Source organism: Ambystoma mexicanum, chromosome 1p (assembly GCF_040938575.1).
Source record: "Ambystoma mexicanum isolate Mex_15411 chromosome 1p, UKY_AmexF1_1, whole genome shotgun sequence".
In the NCBI taxonomy this organism is placed as follows: Eukaryota; Metazoa; Chordata; class Amphibia; order Caudata; family Ambystomatidae; genus Ambystoma; species Ambystoma mexicanum.
In genome coordinates this window covers 679,323,638-679,346,279 of record NC_090921.1, presented here as the reverse complement: position 1 = coordinate 679,346,279, position 22,642 = coordinate 679,323,638, and the positions used below count along the sequence as shown (strand labels likewise).

The following is a 22,642-nucleotide window of genomic DNA, read 5'->3' as shown; positions in this document are numbered from 1 at the left end:
TAAGAGCCCCCAGCCTAACATTTGCTCTCAACTCGAATGTGTCAACTATGGAAAGGAAGGGCCCCCCAATGGGGGAACTCTTGCCTGAGATCATTAGTCCAATCTGTGAAAAGATGAAGGGAATGCGCAGTCTCTCTAGCAAAACAGAATCTGAAATTCTTAGGTTGGAATATGCTAGGTTCCGGGTCATTCAAAAGAAGAGATCTTTAAGAACTATGATATAATTCTATTTTAAGAAGAACAAGATACTTACCCCTTGGTAAGGTTCTTTCGACTGGATGTGCCTCCCACGTTTTGATATTCGATATGAAGCTTCAGCTGCTTCAGAAAGAAAATTCAGCAGAGGGCGCTGTACATCGATGCAGTCGGCTCGATGTCCCTCGAGGGCCTCTGTCTCGAGGATGATGTCATTGAAGGCATATATAGCACGAGCAGTACCCATTGGCTTCAGTTCTGTTTTTCTTACAGTAGAAACTACCCGCATAACCACAGGTTTGACTATACTCAACTATGAAGGACCGAATACTGTAATAGAATGGGAAATTCTACTGTGGGGTAGATTGGGAGGGCAATGAGGAATACGTGGGAGGAACATCCAGTCGAAAGAACGTTACCAGGGGTAAGTAACTTGTTCTTCGAATGGATTGTCCTCCCGCATATTACTCATCTTTGGTAGACTCTCAAAGCAGTATTAAATTTGGTAGAGGGAGCAAGAATTTAGTTGTTAAATGGTTTTCATGAACTAAATGTAGGACAGCTTTCCCAATGCGTCCATCCTGACCAAGGGAAGACTCAAGGCAGTAATGTTTTGTGAACGTGTGAATAGAAGACCATGTTGCTGCCTCACAAATATTTGTAATCGGTACACTCCTTTGCTGGGTTGTAGAGGTAGCCATGCCCCTGGTGGAATGGGCCCTTAATCCTTCAGGACGTTCCTTGCCTGCCAGTCTGTAGCATTCCGAAATTGCCAGAATGATCCACCTGAATAAGGTCTGTTTTTTAGCAGCATGACCCAGCATGAGACCTGTATATCCTATGAAAAGCTGATCATCAATACGAAGTTTTGATAGCCTAGATATGTAAAAGCTCAGAGCTCTGTGTGGGTCCAACCTATTTAGTCTCTCCTCCTCTTTGCCAGGATGATGTGGAGGATAGAAAGTGGGTAAAACAATTTTCTGGCCTACATGAAAAATCAGAAATGATTTTGGGTAAAAATGAAGGCTTAACCCTCAGAACAACCCTTTACTTATGGAAGATAGTAAAAGGTGGCTTGGATGAAAATGTCTGAAATTCACTCACTCTACGGGTTAAAGTTAATGCTACCAAGGGAATGGTTTTCAATGTTAACAACCTTAATGGACAGGAATGTAAAGGTTCAAAAGGTGCACACATTAAACATTTCAATAACAGATTGAGGTCTCAAACTGGAACCTCGAAAGGAGATGGGGGGAACACATTGGTGAGTCACTTTAGAAATGATGTGACCAGTGGAATTTTGAAATATGAACATTCATCTGACGAGCGCTTAAAGATGGATAGCGCCGCCAAATAGCCCTTAATATTTCCAACCTGGAGCACCAGATTGCCTAAGGATAGTGGAAAGGATAATACTTCCAATGTTTTGCACAAAAAAGGGTCTATATTCTTGTCTTTGCACCAGATGCAGAATTTGTTCCAACGGCAGTGGTACAAGGACTTTGTTGCTGGCCTCCTGTCCGAAAGCAAAATCTCCATTACGTCATCCGAGAGGTCCCAATGCTTGTATCTCAGCTTCTCAGAAACCATGCGTGAAGGCTGAATGTCTTGACCTCTGGATGGAGAACTTGACCCTCCTCTCGCGAGAGAAGGTCCTCTCTTAGTGGAAGACGTATTGGAGGGCAGATGCACATGTCCAGAAGATCCTGGTACCACGTCCTCCTGGCCCAATCTAGGGCAATTAGAATCATGCGTTTCCCGAACTTTCTCAACCTCCTGATCACGTGAGGAATGACGGGGACTGGAAACTAGTACATGAGTGGAAACTCCCAGTCCACCTATAACTCCTCTTGGGGGAAAATTCCCTGGAGAAGTAGAGTTTGCACTTCCTGTTGGCACTGGTTGTGAAGAGATCCACTTGCGGGGTTACCCAAATGGTGAGGATCTCTCAAAGGACCTCATGAGCTAGTTCCCACTCGTGGGAGACTGTACTCTACCTGCTCAGTGCGTCCACCGCTGTGTTCTCTTCTCCGGCTTGGTGAACTGCCGACAGAGAGATTCCTTCTTGAACTGCCCAGTAAAAGAGCTGCATTGCACCTCTGCACAGTGGTAGTGACCCTACACCTCCTGTCTTGTTGAGGTAGTACATGGCCACCGTGTTGTACGTCATTATCAGGACATTCTTTCCCCATATAGAGGGCAGAAAGGCCTACAGTGCTAGTCGGATTGCCCTCAGCTCCAAAAGATTGATATGCCTGTCAGATCGTTGGTGTGGGCTCCCCACCCTGTGAGTGAGGCATCCGTCACTACTGGTATCTCCGGCCATGGCTGCCAAAAGGGTTTTCCTTCAGAATGGTGTCCTTGCAGGTCCACCACAGGAGATCCTGTGCGACCCTGCTTGGAACCTGAAGTAGGTCTGATATGTTTCCTGAGAACTGGGTGTCAAGCCCTGGGGTTCCCTCCCGGTCCTCCTCCTCCTCCTCCTCCTGTGCCTTCAATGGAGCTTTCCTGGGCTTCGGAATACTTCTTCCGTCGTGGCTTCCAAAGTTCTCTAGGTCTCTTTTCCTTCTTCTGATGTACATAGGGGCGAGCTCCATCGGAGGCCACTTTAGCCTGACAAGATACCCAAGACTAGGGGGACTCTTAGGAGCAAGCTCCCAAAAGTCAGGGAAAAAGCCTACGCGGCACAAAAAAACCTGAATGCAGAAAGGTTCCGGAACTCCTGTGTAGCGTGTTTTCTTTACTCAAGATCTTCCCAGTTAGAAGTGGATAAATGTCCAAATTCAATGGAGGCAAGCATAAACACAGGGATTCCAGCAGAACAACAGCCTGGAATACACCTGTCTTCAAGATACAGATGGTCTACCAGTATAGTACACACAAACAAAGTGAGTTCTGTATTTGTCTTACAAAAACAGGCAGAAAAGTCTTCTATTGACTGGCGTGCTGGGAAGGCCAGAACAACTGTATTCGGAAGTAACCTAACAAGTAAAAGAGAAAAGGACAGTCTGTAGAGAAAAACCAGGGTGAGCCGAACAGAGTGTGGTAAGTAGGTAGCTGACTCTCTAAAAAGAAAGAGAGCAGCCCCAAGTATAGTAAGAATCTGTACGAAACAAGCGTACATAAGAACAAAGGAATAGGGAAGAAAGAGGTCCTATAACTGGAACAAAGTGGGAGGGCTAATCACCCAAGAGCGGGAGGACAGTCCGCGAAAAGGCAGAAGAGAAAGCCGATAAGGAGTGGAAGCAAGAAACAGAGAAAACGGATAAGAAAGCCGCAAGAGAGCAGTCCAGAAAAGCCTACAAGCTTGAGGAAAGGATTCTGTAAGAGAGCAGAACTGAAATGCCCGGGAGAAGGGCAAAAGCCGCTAGGGAGCGGAAAGAAAAGACAATAAGGTGCAGTAAGGAAAGTCGCGGACCTCAGAAATACCTGGTAACCGAAAGGAAAACCCGAGAGTGATGGTTCAAGAGGAAAAGAGCTGGTAGGCAACGGGTAGGCGAGGAGCAAGATAATGCGGAAGCAAGGACGCTAGAACACTAAACAGAGGTCTAGCAGCGGAAACCCAGTAGACGGACACAACGCAAAGAAGTCAGGTTCTCCGCCCACCAATATAGTGGCAGCGGCCATCTTGGTGTAACACTAGACAGACAAACGGCAACTTGAAGCACCATGTTACAGGTACTTCCATTGCTGCCAAAACATCCATGGGTGACGCATGATACTGGGACCATTGTGTTCTGAGGGCCCATTGAAGCAATGTCATTCTCAAGCGGGCCTACCGGCACCAGAAAAATGCAGGATGACATGAGGCCGAGCAACCTCAAAAAATCAAAGGCCGGGAGATGGTGGGCACTCTGAAATTTGGTGACCATCTGCAGAATGTCTAGAGCCCTTACCTCGGGTGGCAAACTCTTTCCCAAGGATGTATCCAGTACAGCCCTGATGAACTGGAGCTTTGAGAAGGTGTCATATGGGACTTCTTGTAATTGAGGAAGAAGCCCAGTCTGTGAAGAGAATGGCAGGTCAAGCTGAGATGATGCAGGACTTGTTCGGGAGAACGCGTCCTCATCAGCCAATCGTCCAGCTAGGGATAGACGTGAATCCCCCCTCTCCTGAGACTCTCCGACACCATCGCCATCAGTTTGGTGAACACCCTTGGGCGGAAGTCAGCCTGAATGGCAGAACTCGAAACTGATAATGAGAACCGCCAATGGTGAACCTCAGGTATTTTCTGTGCCTGGGATGATTGGCACATTAAAATAGGCATCCTGAAGGTCCAATGACACATCTAATCCTGGAGTTGGAGGGCTTGAACGATCTGAGAAAGTGTAACCATCTTGAACTTGTCCTTCCTGAGGAATTTGTTCAAATATCTCAAGTCCAAGATGGGTATCAGTCCTCCGTCATTCTTGGGTATTAGGAAATATGGAGAATACCATCCAGTGTTCCTCTCCGCTACAGGCACCAGTTCTATAGCGCCTTTCTCTAGCAGCGTTAACATTTCCTGCACAAGGAGCGGATCTGGAATCCTCAAAGAGTGGCTTCCCGATGGATTGTTCTGAGGTCTCTGAATGAAAGGAAGGCAGTAACCATGGGCTTTGGTTTCCAATGCCCAAGCATCCAATGTAATGTCTCGCCATTCTTCTAGATGCTGAGACAGTCTGCCTCCCACTGTTAATCTGTGACTCAAGACCTGAGAGAGGTTTTGAGGCGGCTGATGCAATGGCTGATGGTAAAGATGCCCCTGCTTGAGCGGGCTTAGCACCTCTCCCTCATCCACCACGAGGGAATTTCCTTTGGCCTCTTTGACCAGCCTTTCATCTCGCTCTAGCAATTGAGGAGTAGTAGCGAAAGGATCTACCCCCTCCAAGGCTGTCCACTAGGATGAAACGGCTGACGCTGCCTAACAGCGGGACACCTAAAAATTTGGCTGCCACCTTTGAGGTTTGCAACTTCTCAAGGCTTTCGTCAGCCTTGTTGCCAAAAAGATTAGACCCGTCAAAAGGAATGTTGAGGAGTCTGGATTGCACATCAGGTGCAAAACCCAACTTCCCCAGCCACGCAAACATGCGTGTTATGGTGCTAGTAGCCATGGCTCTGCTGATGCTGTTAGCAGAATCCAGACCCGACTGAAGAGACTCACACATGGCTTCTTTGCCATCTCTTACAATAGCCAAGAACCTGACTCTTTCCTCCCCCTCGGAAATGGGCTCTGCCGCCATGGAAATGCAGTCCCATAGAGTGAATGAGAATTTTGCAAGGGCACATGTAGAGTTGGCTGATTTAAGCGCCATACTCCCTGCAGAAAATACTTTTCTTGTCCATCCATCTACTCTCTTGTCATCCCTATCTGAAGGTATAGAAGGATAAGCTGCCTGCTTGGAAGTTGCGGTAGCTGCCTGTACCACCAGACTCTCTGGAGTGGGGTGTTTAGACAAATAGTCAGGGTCACTACTGGAATGGTGGTATTTTTTAGTCAGATTTTTGTTCACTGCCGCATTAGTTTCTGGCGTCTCCCAGTTTGCCGTCACTCTTTTTTGGAGAGCAATATGAAAAGGTAGTTTAGGACCCTTATCCAGGATGTCAGTTAGATCATCCTGTTCAAATGGTAGGGGAGGCCTACTCCTCCCCATATAGTCTACCACATTGGACATTAGCTGTCTATATGAAGCATCTGCGTGCTCCCCAGCCTCAGGTCTGCCAAAATCCAGCTCAGGCGACGTGTCTACCCCACTGGCCATTTGTAGATTATCATAAAGGTCTTTTAACCTTGACTCTTCAGAAATAAAAGCTTTCAGGCACATTTGGTGTACCAAATTGGAGACCAAAGGGTGCATCATTGTCTGAAGGTTCATTTTCCTCATATATTGAGCTGAGAGACTTAAAATAATTTTTCTTTGTTAAAGGAACATAGGTTTTTTCAGGTATAGGCATCGAGGGCTAAGTAAACTGTGGATTCGACACTCGAGGAGCCGTCAAAATCTTTTTTGGCTTCAATGGCACCATAGGTTTAAGTGGAACGGTTGGCGTCAATGGTACAGCTGGCGTTCAGGGTGCAGCCGGCGTCAATGGCTCTGCTGGCGTCGATGGCGCAGCCTGCGTCAATCGTGTTGCCGATGTCGAGGGCTTAGCTGCCGGTGAGAGAGTTGATGGTGTTGACGACCTCAACTTATGTTTACGGCTCAAAGGATCCTTTGATGACTTGTCATCGGGTCGAGGCCTTGACAACTTTCGATGACGATTGGGCCTTCGTCCCGGGCTCGAGGGCATGTTTTTTTTTTGCTTGAGCCCTTTCCTTACAGGCATGGTAGGAGCATGGCTTGGGTTTTTGTTGTTGAAATATTTTCAGCATTTCTGCTCTAAAAGCTTGGTGTGCAGTTTTTTTGTGGGGCAAGATACCCTCTCACCAAGTCGAAGAAGGAGACCTGTGGTGCCTCTTTTTTGACGTTCGACGACTATGAGGAGTGGTGGGAGCCACTCCTCGATCTTGATCTTTTAACTTTCTTCCTCGGTGGGCGCTGTTGCGCACGGCGGAAATGGCAGCTTCCGTGTGAGCGCCGGCAGTTTCCAGGGCCGAAAAGCATAAATAATCCATTTATTCACTCCGGTTTGGTGCGATTCTTACACAGAACGTGTAACTATACCTCTGGACAGCCCATGTGAAATTCGGGCCCGAACGGTGAAGCGAGAGCCAAGTTGTGGACCCAGAAGTACCTCGAGGCGGCGAGAGGCGCGCCTTCGCGGAGGGAAGGGAGGAGCCCGGCGCCGGAACAACTCGAGCGGTGAAGTAACGGTCAGAGCCGCCCGCCCAGGGAGGAGGAATCGTGGGCGCCCCGGTCCTCGTTGAGCACCTACCGACCCCACCCACCAACACCACAGCAGCGACACATGTGAAGGGAGGAATCGCCCTCCCCCCGGTCCATCGGCCCACGGCGTCGAAGGTAAAATCGGGCCTGGGCTCGCATGACAGAGGCTGAGACAAGAATATCAGGCACAGAGAACGCTATGGAAACCCTGAAGACAACGGTGTCAACGATGGCCATCGAGCTAGGGACAGTAAAATCCAAGTGTGAAGATTTGGAAGCAAGATCCCGAAGAAATAATGTCCGTATTATCGGTGTTCCGGAGGGGGCTATTAAAGGATCAATGGAGAAAGCGGTGGAGGACCTCCTGAGCACACTACTGGGGGAGCCGGGTTGGTCGCCTGTGTTTATGGTGGAAAGAGTACAGGTCTCTAGCTCCAAAGCCGAAACCCGGGGCATACCCCAGACACATTATAGCGTGCAAACTAAACTACAGGGATAGAGACCTGATCCTAAAAACAGCCAGGGAAAAACAAGAACTGAAATGGGAAGCCAACACTATACGCATCTTCCCGGACTTCACCCTGGCGGTTCAACAGGAGAGAAAGCTATTCTCAGGAATCAAGAAAATGCTACGTGAGGACAAGTACAATATGCAATGCTCTACCCCACAAGGCTCAAAAATCAACACCAAAATAAATCATACTTCTTCACATTCCCGGAAGAGGCTGCGAGCTTCATAGAGACACATATCCCCCCAAATAATAGACAAACCTGAAAGAAGAGCTATCGAAATGTTCATAAGGCAAGACAGCCACCGCGGCGTACATGAAGGCAGAAGGAATGGCACAGACTTAGGCTCCCTTGGGAGCCCCACACTGCAGAGGATGTAACCCAGGACTCAAAACATATGTAAAGCGTTCATCCAAAGACGTCAGAATAAATGAGTAACAAGCCTGAACTGGAGGTAACGCCCGTACATGATAATGGCTTGGGCACTGGAGACGCCGCAGCCCCCCCCTGTAGCAGGTGCTCATGTTGTTGTTGGGAGGGGCGGGGGGGGAACTCAAAGGCACAGTTGAAGTTTAGGGGACTGTGAGGGTGGGGGGCGGGACTGATAAGGGGAAGTTGGGTTCTTGTTATGGGAAGAAGGTTGGTAACACAAAAAGCACACAGGTTCTAGGCACAGAAAATCTTAAGCATAAAGCAGAGCTACATTGGTGTAAAGGTACATACAAGCTCCCCATAGATAATGGCTAAACCAGACAAGGGCGGTATTAATGTGCTGAGTTGGAATGTAAGGGGCTGGGCTCCAAGATCAAGAAAAGGAAGATTATGGCTTATTTTAACAGACAGGCCGCTAAGATAATCTTCCTCCAACAGACCCACACAGGACTAAGACAGGGCGAACAGCTGATACCAAATTGGGGGACTCACCAATATTTCACAACTTACTCTAGCAGAGCGAGAGGAGCTGCAATACTAATACATAAAGCGCTGCCGTTCGTCTGCATCAAGGCCGAATGTGACCCAGATGGGAGGTTCGTTTTGCTGCACGGTAAGCTCTATGACAGGGAGATAGTATTCCTTAATATATATGGACCAAATATTGACATACCAGACTTCTACTCTTCAGTATTGGATAAGCTAGCGAGATATCCAACGGCCCGGGTGCTATGTGGGGGAGACATCAACACAATTCTGGATGTACAATTAGATCGCTCATCGACACAAAATAGAACACTAACCAGGGCAGCACAGACAATACTTACACACATGGCAGATCTACAGTTAAAGGACGTCTGGAGAACACTAAACCCCGGTAGGAAAGACTACACATACTACTCTACCGTCCACGACACACTCCAGAATTGACCTATGGCTGATAGACACAGACAGCATGGCATGGGTAACAGATACACATATACACCCTAGGACCCACTCAGATCACGCTCCGATACAATTGACATTGCAAATCCCGGACAAGATCAGGGACCGACCACTTTGGAGATTCAAACCGGCGGCCCTAAGGGATCTAGTATATAAAGACTCTATGGCGCAATACATACAGGAATACTTTGAGATCAATGAACACTCGGTATGAAGTCAGGCTACACTATGGCAGGCATTTAAGGTATGCTTAAGAGGTCAGTCGATATCCATAGAGGGGGAAATTCTCAAGGACATTCGGGCTAGACTGGCTAGGTTAGAAGCACAACTAACATCACTGCAGACCCAGTATGCTCTGTCCTCTTCCCCTCATATGGGTACAGAAATAAAGACTATGCTAGATGAGTTTAGAGAAGCAGCAGACCAAGAGATCAGATACTTTGACAGACCCATGGCGGCGCGTATATATGGAGAAGGGGAACGCCCGGGGAAACTATTAGCCAGAATGGTGTGCGGGGAGAGAGGCCCCACGAACACACCATGTATTCAACTAACAGATGGCACGATGTCCACAGATCAGGAGAAACTGAAAGAAACATTACATAAAGAATTATACTCCCCCCAGTGCTCTGTCACAGAGGCTGAGATAGAACAATACCTCTCTCAGATACCGACAACGCTTATAGCGGATGTGACTAGGGAATCGCTGGAAGAACCTATAACAATGGTGGAAATAGGTGCAGCAATAAAAGCACTCCCCAACGGGAAAGCCCCGGGCTCCAATGTGCTGGGAGCTGAATTCTACAAAGAATTCAGTCAGCTACTAGCTCCCAGACTGTATGCTGTCTGGACGGAAGCACTAAATAAGGGCGAGCTCCCAGAATCTACTAGAGAAGCAATAATCACACTTTTACTTAAATCAGGGAAACCTCCTGGAGAATGTGGATCGTACCGACCACTGTCCTTAATAAATACTGATGCCAAAATACTAACGACCAGACTCACACCATTGATGCCATATATGGTTCATGAGGACCCTGCCGGTTTTGTACTGGGTAGATCCACAGCAACAAGTATAAGAAGATGTCACCAAATAATAACCACGATGCCCCCTGCCACTCAGGGAATAGCTGTCTCCCTTGACATGAGGAAGGCGTTTGACACAGTCTCCTGGCCCTTTCTCTTTGGAGTACTATGGAACTATGGGTTCGGTCCAAAATTCATAAAATGGATCCGGATACTATACACAAGACTCTACGCAAGGATTAGAGTCAATGGATCCCTCACAGACATACTGGAATTGTTGGGTGGCACCAGACAGGGTTGCTCACTCTCCCCATTACTATTCGCGCTGGTGATAGAACCTCTAGCAGACATACTTAGGTCATGTTACAGTACGTTCGGGCTAACACTTGAGGGCAAACTTCATATTCTAACGCTATATGCGGACGACATTCTACTATATCTTAAGAATCCAGATCGCACACTTGGCAGGGTGCTGGCAGAAGTGGGAAAGTTCGGGGAATACTCAGGGTTGCGCCTTAACCCAAATAAGTCAGAGATATTCCCGCTCACAGATAACACCACACAACCCCAAAACCTACATGGGCTTATATGGAACCCAGTGCATATTGTTTATTTAGGAGCTCATATAGCCAGAACTTCCCAACTATCCCGTGCACTGAACTACACGACACTCGCTGATGCACTGTGCGCCAAGATGAACCGCTGGAATGTGTTACCCATATCATTGGCAAGGAGGATAGCCTGGATAAAAATGGTGATATTGCCGAAACATTTCTACCTTTTTAGCACGGTGCCAGTATGGCCAGGCTGTGCCCTGTTCTCTAGAATTAACAGCGCCTGCATAACATTTGTATGGGGAGGGCACCCCAGGCTGAGTTGGAGGGTATTAACAGACACACACTCCAGAGGCGGACTGATGGCACCAGATATGGAACTATACTACCTAGCAGCGCAAGCACACTATGCGGCTGGGTGGGCCACATGTTTTCTCAACCCCACCCCGCAACCCCCCACACTGAGGGAGCGCGAGGCGATGCTGGCTCTGCATGGGATAACAAAGCCCACCCCTAAACAATACAACACGACAAACCCATCCAAGGTTACTATCACGGCATGGTCCAGAATTGTTGACTCATTCGGACCCGGTAAGCTATACTGTCCGAGTATGCCAATATGGGGGACCGACACACAACCTTCGCTATCTAGAGTGAAATGGTAATGCACTGGAGTGCTAGAGGTGTCACCCAGTGGGGCAGTTGTTCCCAGATCATAGCTTTCTTCAATGGGAGGACATTAAAGATGTAGTAGGAAACACGAATACACGTAAACAGCAATACCATAGGGTGGCAGCCTTCGCACAACATATGCACCCAACATTCCCGAAGAAACCAGAGATAAATATGGCACTAGGTTATATATTCACGGGAGGGACCCAGAAAATAACTGCCTCCACTCTTTACAAAACCATACTGCAAACACGCCCAGCGGTGACTCATGCGGCTAAGGGCAAGTGGGAACACGACCTGGGGCAGTCGACAGAAGACCAGGAATGGTCCCGGATCTGTGTAATGACCAAATGGATATCTTGCAATGCACGATTCAAACTGATTCATTATAAAATAGTCCATAGGACACATTACACACCGTCCAGACTCATGCAAATATAACCCGCCTCGGTGGGTACCTGCCCGAGATGTAACTCTGAGAATGCGAACATATTTCACATGCTATGGGACTGTGCCAAGTTGAGACAATACTGGTCAGAGGTTTGTGAGGCACTGGATAAGATGGCAGACCAACCGGTGAAATGGACACCATGGATCTGCATGTTGGGGGCTGAAGGGAAAATGAACCCGACATGGCGGAAACTATTGAATCTAAGCCTGCTAATAATGAAAAGGGTCATTTTAATGAGATGGAAGAATGCGCAGTCACCCACATTAGAAGACTGGAACAGAGAAATGGTGTGGGTCAACAATACTGAAGAACTATACATAGACTCAGTTATGGCCCCCTGTAGACCCAGAAACATTTGGTCCCGATATAAACAATAGCTGGCGGAACTGGCAGATCTCGAAAACCTGTACACTTGAGAGAATTGACCTGTATATGTAATTATGCTTAATTAATCGAATGTTATATATGTACGTGCATAACCTGTGTGCCAATATAAATAAAGTTGTTAAAAAAAGTTTTTTTTGGTGGGGTTTCTACCTACCGTCAATTTCCCCTTCCGCTCTATCAAGACCTTTTCCGGTCATAGACTGGTACTTGAAGCAGGCCGAGGTCTTATGCTCCATCCCGAGACACCATAGACATAAACGGTGTGGGTCGGTTAACAAAATTTTCGAATCGCAATCTCAACACTTCTTGAACTTGGTCTTCGAGGTAGTCTGTGTCGATGAAGAAGACATTATTCACAAAGTAACAATGAAGCATGCCGTATTTCTCGAAGCAATAGCTCACGCAGAAAAACAGAACTGAACGAACAGACGCTGCACGTGCTATATATGCCTTCAATGACATCATCCTCGAGACGGAGGCCCTCAAGGGCCATCGAGTCGACTCCATCGACGCACAGTGCCCTCTGCAGAATTTATTTTGCTGAAGCTGTATATTGAATATCAAAGATGAGGAATACGTGGGAGGACACAATACATTCCAAACATGGTTACTAGAATGTTTAAAGCTGGATGGTTTCCTAACTCTGGAACAACTAGCCATTAGAGGAGAACTTGGTCGGCCTCCAGGCGGGTTCCTGATTTCAGTACGAGCAACCATTGGAGCATTGCTTGAATTAATATCTGCCACTAAACAAGGCTTGCTGGCCGCCCTCATAACTTTTAAAGGTCCCAACCATCCATAATCAATAATAGGGATCAATGTCTACTGGAACCCTGCCTCCTCCACCCTAACCAATTTTATCAAATAATTGTCAGATCTATTAGTAAGAGCCACCACTATGTATACTACAGCTGGAATACTACTGCCAGGTGATTCAATTCACAATGTACTCCTTTACTGATGCAATGCTCAAACCCTCTGGCTAAACAAGCCATTGCAAATGGTGAAAAATTGACAAGTTTCTTGCAAAGCTGGAATCTAAAAATGCTCAAAAGGAGATATCCCTGCAGCATCCACCTGGTCCCGAGGTTCGTCCAGTTCTATTCTAGACTACATTTTCCTTTCCTATGATCTATCTATGTCGTGTAAATATTTCCAGGTCTTAGACAAGGATTTGAGTCACCATAATAAACTTTGAGCCATAATGACCCTAACTTGTGGCTCAAACAACGCTATGTAAACTCTAACCTGTATGCTAACAATGGAAAGAACTGCTTGGTCAAATTTAAAAATAATCGCACTCTCTTAAATAAGGAATTAGGAAATAAGATGAACATAGCAGATGATGCCTTGGTAGAACAATGCAATCCTTTAAGTTATTTGATCTGTGGGAACTAAATCATCCCTCTCCAATTAATCTAACTAAGGAAAAGGCACATCCACTCTTTTGATGAGGAAACTTAGTTAAGAAAGAGGCAAATGAGGAAAGCTATAAGACACCTAAAATCTAAAGTGCAAGATCAACAAAAGTACGAGACGGAATCAGAAATATTGCGTAATAATTACCACCTCTGTCTCCAGAGGGATGGAGAAATCATGCTAAAGGCACTAATACCAAAATTTCTTGTCATTTTTGGAAGCTAATTAACAACCAAAACATTTCACAGATCCAGCTACAAAGCAATGTGATTTCTGATTCCGTCTGGTGCAAGTATTTCGAAGTAATCTACAGCTGTCCTCTCTCCTCATTCCAAACTATTATTTTGGATGTAGAATGGCAAATGACCTTCGATGAAGAAATGTTAGTAGTCATCATCATCAAGAGAAGCAGGTACAAATGGCCTTTCCCACTCGATATTAAAATCGAATGCTGATCTCTGGGCATCTTTTCTGAAGGTCGTTTTTTGCCACAGTCTTGAAATCATCCACGCTTCTCCCCTCATGGAAGTTGGCTATTGAAATACCCATCTACAAAAGAGGCGACCGGGCTGATCCTGTCAACTATCGCCCGAGCGCCCTTTTGGATGCAGAAGGAAGTTATTCGCAGCAGTAGTATTAAAATATCTGGAAAATTGCATGACAAAAGAAAACATTATATCCAAATTGCAAATAGGCTTTAGAAGAGGACTCTCAACCTCTCTTAAAGGTTTAGCTATGTCAATTATTTCACAATCAGCAGTGAAAAAAAGATGGTTGCATACTTTATGGAGCCTGGTTGGACCTCTCCAGAGCTTTCGACATTGTCAACAGGGAGCGACTCTGGGCTAAATTACATATTTGGGGTATCCTGTGTGGCCTCCTAGCCATATTAAGAGGCCTGCATACGGGCACAAACCTTTGAGTTAGATTAAACACCCTAGGTGATGTGTCCGGAGCAGTGCCCACTAAGAGAGGCATAAGACAAGGATGCATCCTTGCTGCAAGCCTCTTCAACCTCTACCTAGCTGTTTTAAACAAAGCAATAGAACATCATTCATTAGCAAGCCATAGAATTGGTAAACAGCCACCATACTGGATTGCTTATGCTGACGATGTGGTCCTGTTTGATTACTCTCCTAGAGGACTACAACATCTCCTCTCTGCATTTGGCTCTTATGCAGAATCCAATTACTTAATAGTGAACCCCACCAAATAAAATATCTTGTCGGTCAGGAAACCCCGTAAGAGCATACATTTTAAATGGTCCCTCCAAGATCAGATTGTGCCTGTGTCTACGGAACTCATCTACCTAGGTATTAAACTTCGCTCAATTCACACTAAAAAGTTACTAGAACAAGATCTTGACCTTAAGATAATTCTGCTTTTAGCACAGATGAAAAAGATCTATAGCACCTTCTGTAAATTCTCCATATGTCCGTTGATCAAATTTTACAAAGCAAAAGTAATTCCTTCTTTACTGTAGGGTCTAGACACAATGCCTTTCTCCCATATACTCAACTGGATGCGCTTTGAGGGCAGAATCTGGAAAACAATTCTCCATGTGCCATCAATCAAGCTAACCCATAGCATCTCTGAGGTACGGACTAGGGCTTTATGCCCTAAAAATCGCACCTCGATTGGAAGATATTAACACTCTATGATTGTTACTGATTGTATTCTTTTTTCTTACGTTTTGTGTGAAAAGTCGGAATCCTTACATGAGGATTTAAATTGCTTTACCTGTAATCTTTTTAAATCAATGGTTCTAGATTTGCCTTTTAGATTGTTCTTAGTTAACTAACACATACAGAATGCAGAAGCAAGACTACTCCTCACACTCACTAAGAGAGAACACATCACACCAGCACTGAAAACCCTAGATTGGATACCTGTCAAAAAAGAATCTTCTTCAAAACACTCTGCATAACCCACAGAGCAATCCATGGCCAAGGAGCAGAATTCGTACAGGCAAAAATGTCCATCTACAAACCAACCCGAAACACTTCAGCATCAACCTTCGCCTCAAACACAAACAATACTCAATGTGGAAATTTGGTGGATCGGCATTCTCCTGCATCTCAGCAAAACCTTGCAATTCACTCCCGAACAAAATCCGAACAACAAAAGACCAGCTAAAATTCAGAAAATTGATAGAAAACATGGCTCTTTAACTCACTGAATTAAACAGCCAACACAACACAAGAGAGAAATCTAAAACTGCCGAAACCTAATGAACCGAACCTGCATACACCAACTAAACAAAGCGTTTTAACACAAACCACCATAAAAGAGTATGAACCCTGCCATTCCAACATAACCATTGCACAGAAGTGCACAGCCCCCTAACATCACTAATTAACCCTACTAGAATCTTTCTGATATCCTCAGCCCTCAAGATTTTGGAGGTGGGAGTATTGTACTCCCTATTTTTAAACTTTGAGTGTAAATGTGATTATAAGGGAGTAAAAATGAGTTTTCTCCTTCACAAGAGTGTTAATCATATGTGACATATGGGATATCCAGCCAATGCATGCAAAAAAGATTTCTCTCACAATTAACAGATAAAGGACAGTATGCAGTTGCACAAATACCCTCTGACAAATGGAACAGATAAGCACTAGCACTGTGAGCTTCCCTGGCATCTATGTAAAGAATTGGTACAACAGCAGCATACGCTGCTTAATGCTTCTCGCACACAGAGCAGGTCAGTTTGAGTAGGAGCCGTTCAGGCTTTCCCTTACACAAACCAAGAAGGCAAATAAGGACAACAACAATGCAACCTTTCATCTTGTAGAACCGGTGGAACCGGTGGAGTCAATCCGTACAAGGCAAAATAAGGGTAGAAGATGCCCCGCACAGAACAGATAAGGAATAGGTCTCTGCTGTAGAAGCTCCCATCACATACAACAAGTGCAACATATTCCCTCCTTTATATAGAAAAGGTATGCCATGGACCTCAGTAGAGTATTCTTTCCTCACATGGAACAGGAATGTGGTGGGTCTCGAACGTACAAGATTAGCACAGATAAGGTCACAGCAGAAGTTCCACTCGCACAGAGATGAAACTGCATGGGATGGAGCTGTGCAAGCACCCCTCCCCCCCACTGAACAAATAAATGAAGGCCCCAAATGCAAGCTACACTCGCATAGAACAGGAACAACATGAACCTCAGTAGTCCAAATTTCCATCACAAAAAAAAATGTATCCAGCAGGGGCTAAGTGATCCAAGCTCCCCTCTCAGAATAGGAATAGCATAAACACTGCAGTGGGAGAACCACCCACATAGAACAGGAATAGTTAATTGCCTCTTCAGTACAAGCTCTTAACAGGTAGAAATAAAATATAGCATTGATAGCGACTAGTTCAAATAAGAAGGCTAACTCTGCTTCGAGAATCAGAAAAACGTCACATAGTAGGAAGTTAGTAAAGCATAATAAGAAGGAATTCAGCCTTAGAACAACAAATGATTTGTGTAAAAATTTCAAGACACTATTCAGCTAGTTCATTTCTTAAAGCATGTTGCAGAAGGGAATGTTAATATTACAGGAGGATATGTCACTCAACAAACATTTTTCCTGCACATTTGATCTCTTCTCTACATATTTTATTTTTGTAGACACAGGCAAACCTGGGCAATTACACAATAAAGCAAATATGGCTTGTATTCTGTGTGTTAAGGTTGGATGATAGAATTGTCTGATGATTAATGAAAGTCAGCATTTACTAGTACTAGTTCTACTTAATGGTATGTCAGTGTTGTGATACGATAGCGCAGAAAAGCGAGTGCTCAGTGCTAAAATCTATATCTAATCTCATGGTCAAATGTTCGCTCGCCCAGGTTACCCTTAGATCCTTCAGAGGTCCCTAAACTATCGACTGAGGTAATAATAATTACATTGCTTAGATGATGAAGGAACCCTGCATGAAGCGGTACATAAAAAAGTGAAATACCCATCTGGATTACCACCAAAGTAAAATTACAAATGTAACCATTTCATTTTTGTTTTGTAACAGCGCTTGCGCTGACTGGAGAGTCAGGTCTTTAATGTTTTAAGTGCAGTTTTAAAGATTTGAAAGAGGCTGAGACCACTATGATTTTAATGACACGACTCGCCCTTGAGCATGGGCCTTGATGCTGCTGACCATATAGTACCATTTACAACATTGACTGCATGTTAAGGTTTAATGCATGTTTAAACTAGACAGTGCATACTCATCCATGCCACAGGTAAGGTTTTGAGGTGGGAGTAATTTACACACCGTTTATACTGTTTAATATGTGTAAATTATACAGTAAGAGTAAATATAATGGGCCTCATCACGACTTTGGCGGTAACCCTTAAAATCGGTGGTAACGCTATTAGTGCCGATTTTAAGGGTCCGTCGGATCACAAGTCCAAAAACCGACGGCGCCATTACAGCCAGTGCAAGTACAGCCGGCTGTACAAGCGCCGGCCATAACAGCGCCAGGAACCATTTGCGCTAAAACATCCGCAATCACGAGTCCAGCGTAGGCGCTATTAGCGCCAGAAAAGCGGCGGATAATCCGTCAAAAATACCTCTAGCAAAAAGCTGGAGGTAACAGAACACAGGCCACAGCAATAAGGGCCCAGGGGTAACCAATGGAAATCAGAGGCCTACAAAGGATCCACCCATGCACAACACACCCTCCCCAACACCATTACACCAGCAGGAGCAGGGAGGAGGCAGCAATAAGGGCCCAGGTAGAACCAATGGAAATTAGAGGCCTACAAAGGACCCACCCATGCGCAACACACACTTCTAAACACCATGCTGCCATTTGGAGCCGGGAGCCTTGATGTTGACTTCTACCTGGTGCGCCTGGAGCTACAGAGGCCAACAAACCAGGCCAGGGCCCTGGGAGTGCAGGGGGCAGTGGGGATGAGGAGAAGGAGGAGGAGAGCAGCACCAACAAGGCAGCCAGCCATCCCCAGGGTCAGGCCAACACCTTGGGCCCTGACTGATGGTCAGTCGGTGACAGAATATCGGCTGGACAGGGCAACCCTCACTCAGTTGCTGGACACAATCCAGGGTGACATTGGCAGCCGCATAGCCACCAGCACGGCAGTACCGCCCCTAGTGAAGCTTGTGTCTGTGCTTCAATTTCTTGGGACTGGCAGCTACCAACATACCGTTGCCATGATGCATGGAATGGCCCAGTCCACATTCAGTGCCATGCTGGGACAAGTGCTTGATGCACTGTTGAATCATGTGAACGAACACATTGCATTGCCAGCCACACAGGCACAGGTGCACCAGCTGAAGGGTCAATTCTATGCCATTGCCCAAGTCCCGAATGTAATAGCAGCCCTGGACTGCACACATGTGTCACTCGTACCACCCCAGGCACATGAGGCTGCCTACAGAAACCGGAAACAGTACCATTCCCTCAACATGCAGATGACATGTGGTCCTGACCTCACCTTCAGCCACTGCTGTGCCCGCTACCCAGGATCCACCCACGACTCCATGGTCCTGCGCAACAGTACCCTGCCGGCGTACATGGAAAGGCACTGAGGCCAAAACACATGGCTACTGGGTGAGTACAAATGTATACCATAAAGCATGTCAATCCACAACTGATGGTGCCTGTCACAGAAACCATTATTCCCAATAGGCAGCAGCATTACTGCAGCATTCACATTCAAGCACCTTGCACGATAAACCTTGGACATGTCCAACACAGCAGAACACACCCATGCAGGATGTGAGACATGTGGCGGCAAAGTGACATATGGAAGGCCCACCACAATAAAGCCCCCTGTGTGAGTAGCACCATGGCTCTCAACACTGACACAGTACAGAAATCCCACCCTGGCCATCCGACAGTAATGAAATTCCAAACCATAAGCTGGCACATCCACAAATGCACCACACATAAGTAGGCTAAGTAATGACAATGTACATCCCACGAACACTGTCCCCAGAATGGCCAGGGAAATGCATACAGAACAGTACAGAACAGTGACAACCAACTGTAGCCAAATGGATTTGCAATGACACGAGGCAGGCACTTCTGTCATGCAGAAGTAGATGGAAGGGCCCCCTTATCCAGCGACAAGTGAATGAGTACTGTTACATCCAGAAACATAGGCGTACCAACTGGAGAGTACCCCATTGATTCAATCGTGCCCGTAGGACAGCACACTCCACAATGTTATATGCCAAATGACAAATATGGCAAAATCACACTGATGACAGAGCTCTGTACATCCACTGGGCTTACCTTGTCCCCATACCGGCTTTCTCTCCCCTGCAGGTGATTCTGGATATCCCCAGTACACGTGGCTCATGACCCCTGTGCATCATCCACACACGGCGGCGGAGCGGGCATACAACCTTGCCCATGCCCGTACACGGATCTGGAGAGGGCATTTGGACTGCTGAAGGCACGCTTCCGGTGCCTCGACCGCACGGGAGGAGCAATGATGTATGCACCAGAAAAAGTTGGCAAAATTGTACTGACATGTGCCATGCTGCACAACATCTGCTGTTGCAGAAATGTGCCACTGCCCCCTGATGCTCATGTGCAGCCACCTGAGGATGGTAGTGAGGGCGATGAAGTGCCAGAAGATGTTGCACATGCACAAAGGATTGGGCTGAGGGAGGGGAGGTTGGCCATACAGGGATTGATTGATGGATTCCTTTAGAAATGGGTAATGGGTAAATTGGAAATATGTCACTTCAATATTAAATTGCCTTTGTAACAATCACTACTGTCCATGCATTGTGATTTTTCTAACGTGATTTATTTTCAGTCCAACAAACCCCCCTCCCCCCAGTGAACACCCAGCACACAATCCCCCCTCCCCCCAGTAAACACCCAGCACACAATCTCCCCCTCCCCCCGGTAAACACCCAGCACACAATCCCCCCTCCCCCCGGTAAACACCCAGCACACAATCCCCCCTCCCCCCAGTAAACACCCAGCACACAATCCCCCCTCCCCCCAGTGAACTACCCCCAACTATGCAGATAGGCACATGTGTTTTATCAGGGCACCAACAACGATGCCATGCACCACTAGGATGGTCGTGGACGCTTTCCTTTTCCGGGCCCCTCTGGTGTGCGTGCCCTTAGGTGGCGCCATAGACCGGCGCCTAGGAGATGGCTCGAGGGAACCCTCTGTGGGTGTGGTTGATGTCGAAGGGACTGAAGCGGCGGCCAGCATGTGCTGTCGCATGAGGTTGTTTCCCTCCCTTGGGTTCTAGGTAATTTGGTCGAATAAAAAACTGTCGACAGGACAAATGGTCGACACCAAAAGGTCGACAGGTCAAATGTTTGATTTTTTTTTTGTTTTTTCCCTAAACGAAAACCTAAAAAACATATATATAAATTTTAAAAAAAATGCAACCATTTGACCCGTCGACCAAATTGTGTCGACCATTTGTCTGTCGACCATTTGACTAGACACCCCTCCCTTGTTTGCTCAGCAAGTGCTGAGACTGCCTCCGTCAACTCTCTCACTCATTGCCCGAAGCCTTTCAGGGCAGTGGTACATTGTTCAACGACTCTGCGTGTGCGCGCATTGTCCCGCACTATGTATTTGCATCCATGCCGTATTGATGCACTGACGGCCTTGATGTGACGACTCTGCACCTTGGCCATTGATTCCACCCTAGCCTGTTTGGCCTCAATAATGTCGAGTCGGCCCATCACTGCTGCCCCTGTGACGAAGGGCACCCCTGGTGTGTCATGTGTTGGCCTGCGAATTGTGCGCTGTCGGGTGGGGGGCTGCATGGGGACACTGGGAACGACTTGGATTGGGCTGCCAGGCTCTGAGTGCCGGTCCTCTGGGCTGCCATATGATGGCGTATCCACGTCCGGCTGTGGTGTGCGGACACGACGCACAGGTAGATGTGGGCTTTGTGCAAGCTGTGTGCCTGGCCTTGGGCTCCCCTGGGGTGTGACCATCCCTTTGGCGTCACTGCTTCTGGGAGAGTGCTGTTCTCCTGCCTGATGACCATGTGGAGATGTTCCTCCCACGTCCGGCTCTGATCCACTGCTCTGTCCCTCAGCATGGGGCTGTGACTGGTGGCTTCCCTCCGGCCATGTGGGTGCTGCTGCTGTCTGGTAGGGCTGCGTTGGGGTGTAGTGGGGGTTGGCCTGGTTCGTCTCCCTTCCGTGCGGCCTCTTTGTGGGGTGGTGGTGCTGGTGGAGTGGCGGTGCCGTGGCCGCTGTGATGGTGTGGCCTCCTCCCCATCATCTTCATCCCGTTGGGATCGACGTGTTGCTGTGGGATAAATAGGGTGTGGTTTGAGTTCAATGCTACATATATTTGTGTGATGCAGTTCATGCCAACAAGTGGGATTGAAGACAGTATCATTCACGCATTCTCCTTGCATTCTGTTCTTTCGCCATGTGGTGCTTGTTGTGAGTGGGTATGGAGGTAGACTGCATGGGAATGTCCAAGTGACAAGATTGCATGCGTGGTTGGGGTGCACTGCGCTCAGGGTTTTGGGGGTGTATTCATGCACACTTCAACTCAACGTAGCTGTCCTATGGCTATGGATGTCTATCCCCTGCTCCTGTCATTCATGCACTGCACGTGCAGGGTCATCTTGGCAGCACTACGGTTCAATGGATGTAGGCCTCACTTATGGGTGTATGCTGTTCCTCACACACATTTCCTCCCATTCATTCACTTGGCTTCTGCATGTGTGGTTCTTTCAGCTGCATGCATTCGGGTGTGGGACTCACCTGCAGTTGGATCGATTCCAGTGCCTGCCTCCACTCTACCAATGCCCTCGATGGTGCCAACATCTATCAGGGCACTCATGTTCTCCTCCCATGGTGTGAGTTTGGGTGGGGGTGGTGGTGGCCCTCCTCCAGTGGCCCTGCTTGCACTCCTGTGCTGTGACAGGATGCCACGGACTCGCACGCACCGGTCGTTCAGGCGCTTGCGGCAATCCTCCCCATCCCGGGGCACGCGCCCCACAACAGTGACCCTCTGGCTGATGTTGCGCCAGATTTGTGCTCTGCGCTGGCCACTTGTTTTGCGCTGCTGCAGCTCCTCATGGTGTGTCTCTGCCTCCTCCACCAGTACAGCTAGCTCCTGGTCACTGAATTTGGGCTTTCTCAGCCTGTCCAGGGCAGTCTTGCCCCTAGTGCGCTCCTGAGACATGTTTTGGGCGTGGATGGCTTCCTGGGACTGTGATATCCGACGGATTGTGACTTCCAAGATGGCCGCCGCTTTGTTTCCTGTTCCGGCGGTGACGCGTTT

The 22,642-nt window shown here is 47.2% G+C and overlaps 1 protein-coding gene across 2 annotated transcripts in view; it reads right to left on the bottom strand.

Moving 5' to 3' along the window:
• Positions 1–22,642, bottom strand: part of LOC138559271 (uncharacterized) — a 577,773-nt gene that overhangs the window by 431,940 nt on the left and 123,191 nt on the right. The gene's annotated exons all lie outside the window — the stretch shown is intronic.